At 43.9% G+C, this 11886-nt stretch overlaps 2 non-coding genes across 2 annotated transcripts; one reads left to right on the plus strand and one right to left on the minus strand.

Annotated features, from left to right (window-relative positions):
• Window positions 1-10622: 10622 nt before the first annotated feature.
• Window positions 10623-10739, minus strand: LOC117482499. The gene has a single exon (XR_004555890.1). It is a non-coding gene; the product is annotated as a U5 spliceosomal RNA (small nuclear RNA).
• Window positions 10740-11186: 447 nt separating this feature from the next.
• On the plus strand, window positions 11187-11257 carry trnag-gcc. The gene has a single exon. It is a non-coding gene; the product is annotated as a tRNA-Gly (tRNA).
• The last annotated feature ends 629 nt before the right edge of the window (window positions 11258-11886 follow it).

The following is an 11886-nucleotide window of genomic DNA, read 5'->3' on the forward strand; positions in this document are numbered from 1 at the left end:
TGAGGGTGTCTGGTGATAATGGCCGAAACACCCGATGATCTCTGGGTCCACTACTGATGATGTGTTCCAAACAAAAATCATAAAGGACTATTTTGTTCCCCAAATACCTCTATTTTGGAGCTCAAAAAACAACTGACTACCCTTCACTTTGGGATTTTACCATTTGCTTTATATATTGTACCACTTTTGTTTTTATACAGACTACCAATTCTCACTATTATGAGAACTGGTCATATGATTCTCCATCTTATTCATTAATAGGTCTAGTACCTGACCATTCATCTAATCACTAAACTTAACCAATCGAGCCTTGCTGCCTAAACTTAAACTCTGGCCCCTTACCTAATTCTAACCCTAACCAATCGGGCTTTTCTGCCTGAACCTAAACTCTGGCTCCTTACCCAATTCTAAACCTAACCCTAACCTTAACCTTAACCCTAAACCTAACCAATCGAACCTTGCCGCCTAAACTTAAACTCTGGCCCCTTACCCAATTCTAAATCTAACCCTAACCTTAACCCTAACCCTAAACCTAACCAATCGAACCTTACCGCCTAAACTTAAACTCTGGCCCCTTACCCAATTCTAAATCTAACCCTAATCTTAACCCTAACCCTAAACCTAACCAATCGAACCTTGCCTTACCTTAACCACTCTGGCTCCTTACCGAATCTTCAAAATACTCAAATTAACTAATGATATATTTTTTGTCTAAATCTCAAAACTAAATTAATAAAACCACATTCATTCTCCCCACTTTTTCATTCTAATCTTTCCACTCCTAACCCCTCTTCCGCTCAAGCCCCTAGGGTTAAAACTGGACTGAAAAGTCTTAAAACCCTAGGCAGACTGACGAGTGGTCAACGGGTTAAACAGAAACGGCCATTTTGGCAGGGGAGGTATCCGCGGTAACCACCGCTAACCAACTTGTCTCTGTTCTTCCAGCTTATCTCATCTTATCCATCTGACACCTTTCATATTTATGACTCAGTCTATGGTACTAAGCTAGGGTAGGCGCCGACACGTTATCGAATGGCCCGTGCCTCTCCTTGGATCTCTGTATAACCATGAAGTCGTCGGGCGACATGGGGAGATCTGGTGGCCCTTACAAAAACCTAACCCTAACCCTAACCCTAACCCTAACCCTAACCCTAACCCTAACCCTAACCCTAACCCTAACCCCCCATGCAGGGCCACCCCCAGAGGAGAATGTATAGATATAATGGCTGAAACATTCAATGAGATCTGGGTTATCTACTGAAGATGTGTGAATTTTTAATGTGGATGTCAGTATAAACACTACCGTGATATGACATCTTTAACATAATTTTTATCCGAAACAGTTCACGAGAGGTACTTGAGTGAGATATGATTACACCTAGACTGAATCTACGACGGAGAGTGCACCGTTCCGTCTGCCTACGGCAGTCGGATCCAATTTCCTTACCTAATACGCCGGTTCCTCACGAGGATGTCTAGTGTGTTTGATCTCAGGTCTAGGACTCCGTAGCTGCTGTGTGGAGATCTGCTTAGCTCCTCTTAACACACTCTCCTTCCGTCTAGCCCTAACCCTAACCATCTCAGCTGCGTGCCTAACCCTAAGATGGTGGCCTACTGACCTGAACCTAAGATGGTGGTCCACGCGCATAGCCTGATCCGTGTTGGAAAGCTAAAAATTAAGCCCACACAATGGAACACGTCGCACATACTTACCTGCTCACGGGAGTATAGGGAAGCCTCATAAGGCTCATCCCAAAATTAATTCAGAGGCCATCTTCAGGCTCTGTTTGAAAGGGAATATACGGTGGCTTCACGAGGCCCCGCCCTGCTATATAAGAGTGACGCCATCTCACAGGCTCACTCTGTTCCGGCTAAATTGTCTCCTGCACGCTGAGGCCTACTCGCACAGCTACCATTTTTAAGACGCACACTGCTGGGAAGTGATCCCCCCATGCAGGGCCACCCCCAGAGGAGAATGTATAGATATAATGGCTGAAACATTCAATGAGATCTGGGTTATCTACTGAAGATGTGTGAATTTTTAATGTGGATGTCAGTATAAACACTACCGTGATATGGCATCTTTAACATAATTTTTATCCGAAACAGTTCACGAGAGGTACTTGAGTGAGATATGATTACACCTAGACTGAATCTACGACGGAGAGTGCACCGTTCCGTCTGCCTACGGCAGTCGGATCCAATTTCCTTACCTAATACGCCGGTTCCTCATGAGGATGTCTAGTGTGTTTGATCTCAGGTCTAGGACTCCGTAGCTGCTGTGTGGAGATCTGCTTAGCTCCTCTTAACACACTCTCCTTCCGTCTAGCCCTAACCCTAACCATCTCAGCTGCGTGCCTAACCCTAAGATGGTGGCCTACTGACCTGAACCTAAGATGGTGGTCCACGCGCATAGCCTGATCCGTGTTGGAAAGCTAAAAATTAAGCCCACACAATGGAACACGTCGCACATACTTACCTGCTCACGGGAGTATAGGGAAGCTTCATAAGGCTCATCCCAAAATTAATTCAGAGGCCATCTTCAGGCTCTGTTTGAAAGGGAATATACGGTGGCTTCACGAGGCTCCGCCCTGCTATATAAGAGTGACGCCATCTCACAGGCTCACTCTGTTCCGGCTAAATTGTCTCCTGCACGCTGAGGCCTACTCGCACAGCTACCATTTTTAAGACGCACACTGCTGGGAAGTGATCCCCCCATGCAGGGCCACCCCCAGAGGAGAATGTATAGATATAATGGCTGAAACATTCAATGAGATCTGGGTTATCTACTGAAGATGTGTGAATTTTTAATGTGGATGTCAGTATAAACACTACCGTGATATGGCATCTTTAACATAATTTTTATCCGAAACAGTTCACGAGAGGTACTTGAGTGAGATATGATTACACCTAGACTGAATCTACGACGGAGAGTGCACCGTTCCGTCTGCCTACGGCAGTCGGATCCAATTTCCTTACCTAACCCTAACCCTAACCCTAACCCTAACCCTAACCCTAACCCAACCAATCGGGCTCTTCTGCCTAATCCTAATTTAAATATCCATCAATTAGTATACCATCTTATCTTTTAGTTTAACCATTAACCCTAACCACTCTGGCTCCTTACCTAATCCTAAAACGCATCTCCACAAATAGCTACCTAACTTTCAATTTAAACTACCAAAATCAATCAATGGTACACTTTTACCTAACCTCCAAAAATAATAAAACCACACTCTCGCTATTTTCATTCTTTGCTTCATAAACCCCTTCCCCTCTCGAGCCCCCTTGGGGTCTTTCGGGAGGATAACGGGTTTACAGAGAAACGGCCATTCTTGGAGGGCCGGGTATTTGCCGTGACCACGGCAATCCGCCTCGTCTCTGTCCTTCAAGCTCAATATTACCTTGTACACTTTACACCCTTTATATTTATGACTCAGTCATGATGCTAAGCTAGGGTAGGCGCCGACACGTTATCGAATGGCCCGTGCCTCTCCTTGGATCTCTATCTAACCATGAAGTCGTCGGGCGACATGGGGAGATCTGGTGGCCCTTACAAAAACCTAACCCTAACCCTAACCCTAACCCTAACCCTAACCCTAACCCTAACCCTAACCCCAACCATCTCTGCATGCCTAACCTTAAAATGGTGGCCTTCAAGCCTAACCCTAAGATGGTGGAATACATGCCTGACCCTAAAATGGTGACCTACGCGCATAGTCTGATCCGTGTTGGAAAGCTAAAAATTAAGCCCACACAATGGAACACGTTGTACATACTTACCTGCTCACGGGAGTATAGGGAAGCTTCATAAAGCTCATCCCAAAATTAATTCAGAGGTCATCTTTAGGCCCTGTTTGAAAGGGAATATACGTGGTTTTACGAGGCCCCGCCCTACTATATAAGAGTGACGCCATCTCCTAGGCTCACTCTGTTCCGACTAAATTGTCTTCCCGCATGCTGACGCCTACTCGCACAGCGACAATTTTTAAGACGCACACTGCTGGGAAGTGATCCCCCCATGCAGGGCCACCCCCAGAGGAGGATGTATAGATATAATGGCTGAAACATTCAATGAGATCTGGGTTATCTACTGAAGATGTGTGAATTTTTAATGTGGATGTCAGTATAAACACTACCGTGATATGGCATCTTTAACATAATTTTTATCCGAAACAGTTCACGAGAGGTACTTGAGTGAGATATGATTACACCTAGACTGAATCTACGACGGAGAGTGCACCGTTCCGTCTGCCTACGGCAGTCGGATCCAATTTCCTTACCTAACCCTAACCCTAACCCTAACCCTAACCCTAAACATAAGGAAAGTGAAGATTAAAAATAATTCCTCTTCACGCCTAAACTTAAATATAGTGGGCACTAAAAATAATTCCTCTTCACGCCTAAACTTAAGGATAGTGGACATTAAAAATAATTCCTCTTCACGCCTAAACTTAAGGATATTGAGGACTAAAAATATTCATATTACATCTTTTTCATGCCTACCAGGTGACTCACCGTGCCACACGGTTGTCTCCGGTAAGGAGAGACTCAGAGGAGTGGGACCCTCCCACTTGGCTATATTAGAGCCTGCTACATCTCTCTCCCACTCATTAATTTCGGGAAGCTGAGACGCACACATGCACAGCTCTCTCTCATTTTCTACAAGCCAGCCTGAAGAAGGTCCTTTTGGACCGAAACGTTGCGAATATAAGGCTTGTTACTAAACTTTATTCCTTTACGATCACTTTTTATTTTATTATTTCATTATTTCTTTGAAAAAAACATAAAACACCTTGAAAAGAATATATAAAAATATCTAAAAATATCAAAAAAATATATTTCACTTTACTTTCAAGGCAAGCCATCAGAGCTTTGTTACTGGCACAACACCTATCTGATCATGAGTTACGATGATAACGGCGATTGGACTGTTGTGGATTACCGACGTGGTCGTGATTTACGTCGCGACTACAAGGGACCACAGGATAATCACTCCCGAAATCGCTACTACCAACCAGATGACCGCCAGCATTACAACGGACAGAGATCTAATGGCCGCCAGCTCTCTAATGGTCAACGTTCTAAAGACCGCCATCGTTCTAATGGCCGCCAGCGTTCTAATGACCATCGTTCTAATGGCCAACAGCGTTCCTACGCATCGGTCACACGGGCCGGACCACGAACACATGGTGACAACAGTTCCCGACAACGCTACAAAGAGCCAGGCTATAAGCCACAATTTTTTGAAACTCGGTATCCTACAGAATACCAAAATCAGAACTTCACTTACAACAATGTGAGGGCTACCAAACAGAACCATAACAACAAAAAGTACGACACACAGTACAAAAGCAATGCTTACCCCACAAACAGAAACAGTCATCAGGAGAAAAAACAGCACAACAACACACAGTACAAGAATAATACTTACCTCCACAATCATCAGGAGAAACAACAGTACAACACACAGTACAAAAACAATACTTACCTCAACAGTCATCAGGAGAAAAAACAGTACAACACACAGTACAAAAACAACACGTACCTCAACAGTCATCAGGAGAAAAAACGGTACAACACACAGTATAAAAACAATACGTACCCCGCATACAGAAACAGTCATCAGGAGAAAAAACAACAGTCAGAGGATCCAGATTTTCTATTGAAAGCACACTGTATCCACACCATCATTAAAACTATCCATCATCTGAAAAACGTGTCGGCGGAAGATCCTCCACCAAACATAGCCAAAATGACTGAACACCTGGCCACGGTGTTCAAGCCGGCTTCTCCCCACCCCGACACACAGGCCCTGATTGAAGGCAATGCAAAAAATTGGTGTTTTACAACCATGATGATCCTACGGGATCACTACACAGATGAGATGGAAACTCAGATAATCAAATTAAATACATTGTCTACTTACCACTGGCAGAATCCACTGGATGTGGCTTCATCCTGGGCCAAGAGAAACCTGGGACGCCGCTTACAGGAGGAAACACTGGTGCAGACTGCGGCTCTGTTGACGGCTCAGATTGTTGACCGAACAGTAGACGCACCTGCACAGCCCAAACAGAGGGTAAGGCCCACGGCTGTGGTTCCTTCTGCAAACACAAGTGTGGCACAAGTGCATGCTCCACCTGCACACATTGGGTCCCCCTCACAGACCCCGGCACCCCACACCTCATCCACACATACTGTGAACCCTAAAAAAAGAAAAACATCTTTAGTGGAGGTTGTAACAAAGTGCCTCATTCCCCCCAGCATTGTACTCACCACACCTGCTCCTAAAACACAGAGGATTAGACAGCTTCCTCGATTGACACCGAGGGGCAGGCGGGTACTCGGTGTGACTTCTCAGCCTCCTGCTCACTTTCCTCCTCCTTCTCTCAACCCATGTGTGTCGACTGAAGAGGATTCTATTCTCGTTCTGTCGCCGGAGGTTTTGGAGGACGCTCTGGGACCAGCAGCGCTCCCTCCACGGCCTAGTTGTCCCGTCCTGTCTCGGTCCCCAGTTGCGACACGCAGTCTCGACGCGGCAATCCAGAGTCAACTGCAAATAAACACAATACTACAGTCACGACCCACACCACCTGAGCCAGTGATACCAACACGCAGACCTAATAGACACCTCAACACAGTCAAAAAACTACAGGACTGGAGTTTGAGTGTCGGCAAAAAATGGCTAATAATGGGGGACTCCAATTTAGCGCGACTCCCTCCATTCACAATAGATAATCTGCAAATTGACAGTTACCCGGGGGCTACGTTCAGACATGCCGAAGCCATCATTAAAAAGGCCACTTCTTCCACTGTGGTGGAAAAGGTGATCTTGTCATTTGGAATAAACAACAGATCAAATCAAGTTAACCTGTTTCACGCCTTCCCCCCGGTACCGGGCGGATAAACGCGTCATTTGCAGGAAACAACGTCTAAGGAATCTTAATATTGAATAAAACTATGAATGTGTTATATCCATGTAACGGGAAGAAACTCAGCTAACTGATCTTTTTAATTTTTTTTTTCAAAAAAACCCCACAATGCTAGCACTCAGCCTCTGAATTAGCCTCGATCGAAAAAACGGGACCGACAAAGGCACATAAACTCACTCAGAACTCCCTTATTACTTATCCTAAATGCACAACCAAACACTATTTTTTGGTGTCCTGGAGACACTGAATCTAACGGTGCCCACCTCAACACTCAGTGATAAACATTCGCGACGCTATCAACGAAAGCGTACATCATCACATGTGGAGCCAAGAAGCTAAACATGTAAATATGACTTACCTTGGTCAAAAGTGGTCTTCAATGGCATTAAAACGATAAAAAAACGATGCTGCAGTTAATCCATAGGTTCATCCTATGTGTCTGTGCCTTCTTTGAAATTATTTCTGATAATCCATAAGCAATACAACTGCGTTTTAGTTTCCAAACTCCAGAAGGAGACATTCCTCCAGTTTAGTTTCGCTTTCCACACGCGAAGCGGCAACATTTTTTCTTTACAATGTGTGTCTATGTAAGTCTCCTCCTTCGATTCTATTGGCTCTAACGGTCACAAGGGTATGTCAACCAACCAGATCGAGCAAGGGGGGCCAGAGATAGGTCAAATCCACCCAAATGACCCCAGATGGCCCAGTTTTTGGCTAAATCTCTCTAAAAAGGTCAAATTTCACTTGTTTTGCATCAATCTTGATACAGGGTACTTATTATATGTTGTACTTTGGATTCCTAAAGCTTTTAGTCTACTAACCCATCATCCAAGGGTAGTTTTCACTATCTGTAAAAAATAATTTTTGGACGGACACTATAATTTACAGTTTTTTACTATGTAAAATCTGAATTTTCTTTAAAATAAAAAACATTTATATTGATTCTGACACTTCTACATCCAACTCACAGGTTTATCATTACTTTGAGAAAAGATTATTAATTTAACCCTTTTAGAAGGGAAGATATGGTCATTTGTTCTGGGAATGTCATTTTCGAGCCTGAGACCTGAAAAACAGGCTCAGAGTGGAACAGGTTAAGAAGACCACCTTGAAACAGCTGCAGGCAGCAGTCCGAGCTGCTAAGTTGAGGTTCCCACAGGCAGCAATCTGGATACCTATAATCAATTACTCTTACCTTCTGCCACATCATGAACAAAAACATTTGCTAGAGTTAAATGACTACATCACAAAACATCTTGAGCACATACCACAGCTGCCAAGCGGGTCATTTGGGACCGAAAAGGATCATGTCCATTGGACAAAATCCACCGCAAAACTCATGCTGCAACACTGGTGTGAGCAGGTAAACTAAATGTCCCCTCAAATCTGCCTTTACAGGAGGGGAATAAAAACGTTCTAATATTATCCAAACACGTCACATTGACTCCCCCGCAGATCTCGCTCTTAAACAGGGGTCTAAATTTCATCCCTACAAAAGGTAGTAACACAAATCTTATCGAGCAAGGCAGGTGGGATTTGCAACAGTACCACAGGAAATTGAAATTAGCAACATATTTTGAACACAAAAAAGATTCTGTCCCACCTCCATTTACTCCCAAATCGCACTGGGTTCCCGCCGCGGGCACACTTCCGGCGGAACTCACCACTCTCATTACAGCTGATATTAACCACTTTGATAGCAGCTTCCAGATGCTCCGTGTCCAACCGAACCTCTGTCCAGAGGAGGTTGCAGCATTGCAGGAGCTCAGCAACAACAAACAGATCATCATTAAGCCAGCCGATAAAGGCAGCGTAGTTGTTGTTATGGACCGGGACCAGTACCTATGGGAGGGATACAGACAATTATCGGATACCAACTATTATTCCAAATTGAACAAACCAATTTATCTGGACACAATCAAATCAGTTGACAAGATCTTACAAACACTTTATGACAAAAAATTCATTAATGCCAAACAAATGAAGTTTCTATCAGGCACCGATGTACCCAGGGCCAGACTATTTTACATGCTGCCAAAGATTCACAAGGAAAGACACAAATGGTCCTTACCTTATGAAATTCCTCCTGGCAGACCCATAGTGTCGGATTGCAGCAGCGAAACCTACCGCACGGCCGAGTTCATTGATTTTTTCCTCTATCCTCTCTCCTTCATCCACGCCAGCTACATAAAGGACACCTATGACTTCTTAAGAAAAATTAGACTACTCGATGTACCTCAGGACGCCATGCTATTCACCATGGATGTAGATAGCTTATATACAAACATTGACATCCAAGAAGGCATACAAGCCATAAAAAACATATTTCGGAAACACCCTAATAAAAAAAGACCAGATAAGGAATTACTACAATTATTAGAAATCAATTTGACACGTAATGACTTTGAATTCAATGGAGATTTCTTTCTGCAGATTAAAGGCACTGCTATGGGAAAGAAGTTTGCACCGGCCTATGCGAACATTTTTATGGCAGAATGGGAAACTTCTGCCCTTTCCTCCTGCCAAAAGACTCCCAAACACTATTTCAGATATCTGGACGACATCTGGGGTGTTTGGTCTCACTCAAAAGAGGATTTTGACTCATTTGTAACCACTCTAAATAACCACAACAAATCCATCTCACTTAAATACATCACCAGCTACACCTCAGTGGACTTTCTGGACACCACCACTTTCAAAGGAATCAATTTCCATAATACACATCAATTGGATGCCAAAGTATTTTTTAAAGAGACAGACACCCACGCCCTGCTCCACAAAACTAGCCACCATCCGAATCACACTTACGCGGGATTGGTTAAATCACAGCTTTTGAGGTTCCATAGAATATGCAGCAACAGAGATGATTTCATTATGGCCACCAAAACGCTCTTTGGAGCATTGTTCTCTAGAGGGTATACTCGCTCCTTTCTAAAAACTTGCTTTAGAACATTTCAACAGACGAAACCCATTTCGGTCTCCTCCAAATTGCCTTTTATAACTACATATTCCCAGTCAGCTGTTAAATTAGTAAGAGTCATCAAATCCAACTTCCAAAACATTATAGGTAATACGGACATTCTACAAGACCACACTATTATTGCAGCGTTTAGGAAAAACAGAAACCTGCAGTCGTACTTGGTCAAAGCAAAAATACAACCCATATTGACCCCAAATTCCAGAGGTCATGGTGATTTTTTTCAGCAACAAATCTGGTTGCGCAGCAAATCCAATAACAATGTTTATAAAACACAGGATCGGGGCAGTCTACAATCTAAAAACTGTGTTTACCTCATTCCATGTAAACATTGTGGATTACAGTATGTGGGTGAAACTGGCAATACAATTTCAATACGATTCACCCAACACAGACATAATATTTTGAAAAGAAAAAACACACTTACTCCCTTGGTTACTCACTTCCTGCTCCATGGATGGCAATCCGTTCAAGCAGCGGTCCTGGAGTCCAACTCCAGATGGTCTGTGGCCCAGAGACGTAGAGGTGAGAGACTTTGGATAGCCAGATTCGACACAGTGTATCCCAGGGGCCTGAATGAGAGGTGAACATGCCTTGATGTGTGACAACGACGGAGAGAGCATTCGATCCTGCCGCCGTTTCACGGTGACAGGATTCAACATTTCTAACGCCTAACCCTAACCCTTTTCTTGTCTTTCACAAACTCAGAATGCTCAGCCAAACGGCCAAGCCTACCAAAAATAGGTTGAACTCGTAGGTGTTCCTCTCCACGGAAGTCTTTAGTAAAAGGCGAAAGACTTATACGCTTTGAAGAGAAACCAGAGTAATTGTGGAGGCCGTCCTCGAGAACAGACACCACCATAGTTGTCCCAGTCCAAACCCTCGCGGTGACCCTCACTTGGCTTTTCCACATCCCAGGCCACACCCTTTCCCCCAGCTGCGCTAGCATGGTTTGTGGCTCTCACCTGTGGCTTCTTTGGCATTGAGTCCAAAAAAGACCCCTGCTGCTGTGCTGCAGTTTGTGCCCCCGATTGGAACCTATCTCTTTAGTAATACGCTTTAGTTGTGTGGGATGTTATACGTGCTGACTCTGTGGCATTAGAAAACACTAGTTTGATGCTAAACATCACATCCATTTAAGGGAGGAACACTAGAATGTCTTTACGGATATAGAGCTTATAATGAAATATAGAAGCGTGGTTGCTTGAAAAACAGTCTTTGTTGGCTGAACTTTTCGCCTCAACTGCCGTATGGTGGCTTGGCTTTATAATTCAGCATTGGTGGTTCAGTGGTAGAATTCTCACCTGCCACGTGGGAGACCCGGGTCCGATTCCCGGCCAATGCAATAGACAGTTCTTTGTTGTCTGAAAATAAAGTACAATGCCTAAACCACTTGGACTCTGCTAGAGCAAACACACAGGTCTTTGGAGTGTACAAGTAAAGAGGGATGTTCTCCGTGCCGACTCCTATTGATTTGAGAACTCAGTAAGATGCTTGACATCAAATCACTGTAAGGGATGACCAGTGGACTGTTTCCCTTCTTAAATGACTTAGAGCATATAGCATATCTGTTGAAAAATCCACCTAGTTGACCGTGCTGTTGACCTCGCCAGCGTAGTGGTAGTTACGATGTCTTGTGAATGTGGGCGAATGAGTGGTAGAATCTTTGTAAGCTAAGAGGAAAACTAGGTTCCCATTCTCTGCAAATGCAACATAGCTTCACTGTTGTTTGGAATCTGTACTTGCACACAATTAGAGAGTAAAGCTATTGGGTGACTCTAGGCATTGAGTCCAAAAAAGACCCCTGCTGCTATGCTGCAGTTTGTGCCCCCGATTGGACAAAAACACAAAATACTGTATAAAACAAGACAAGCAACCTCACTTTTACTTAACTGGAAGTTCTGAGTACTGCTTCCACCTCTGCTTGTTAGGAATCGGGATTTAATTTAGAAAAATCATTACAAATTGGCAATG

This window comes from Trematomus bernacchii, unplaced genomic scaffold (genome assembly GCF_902827165.1).
Source record: "Trematomus bernacchii unplaced genomic scaffold, fTreBer1.1, whole genome shotgun sequence".
Taxonomy (NCBI): Eukaryota; Metazoa; Chordata; class Actinopteri; order Perciformes; family Nototheniidae; genus Trematomus; species Trematomus bernacchii.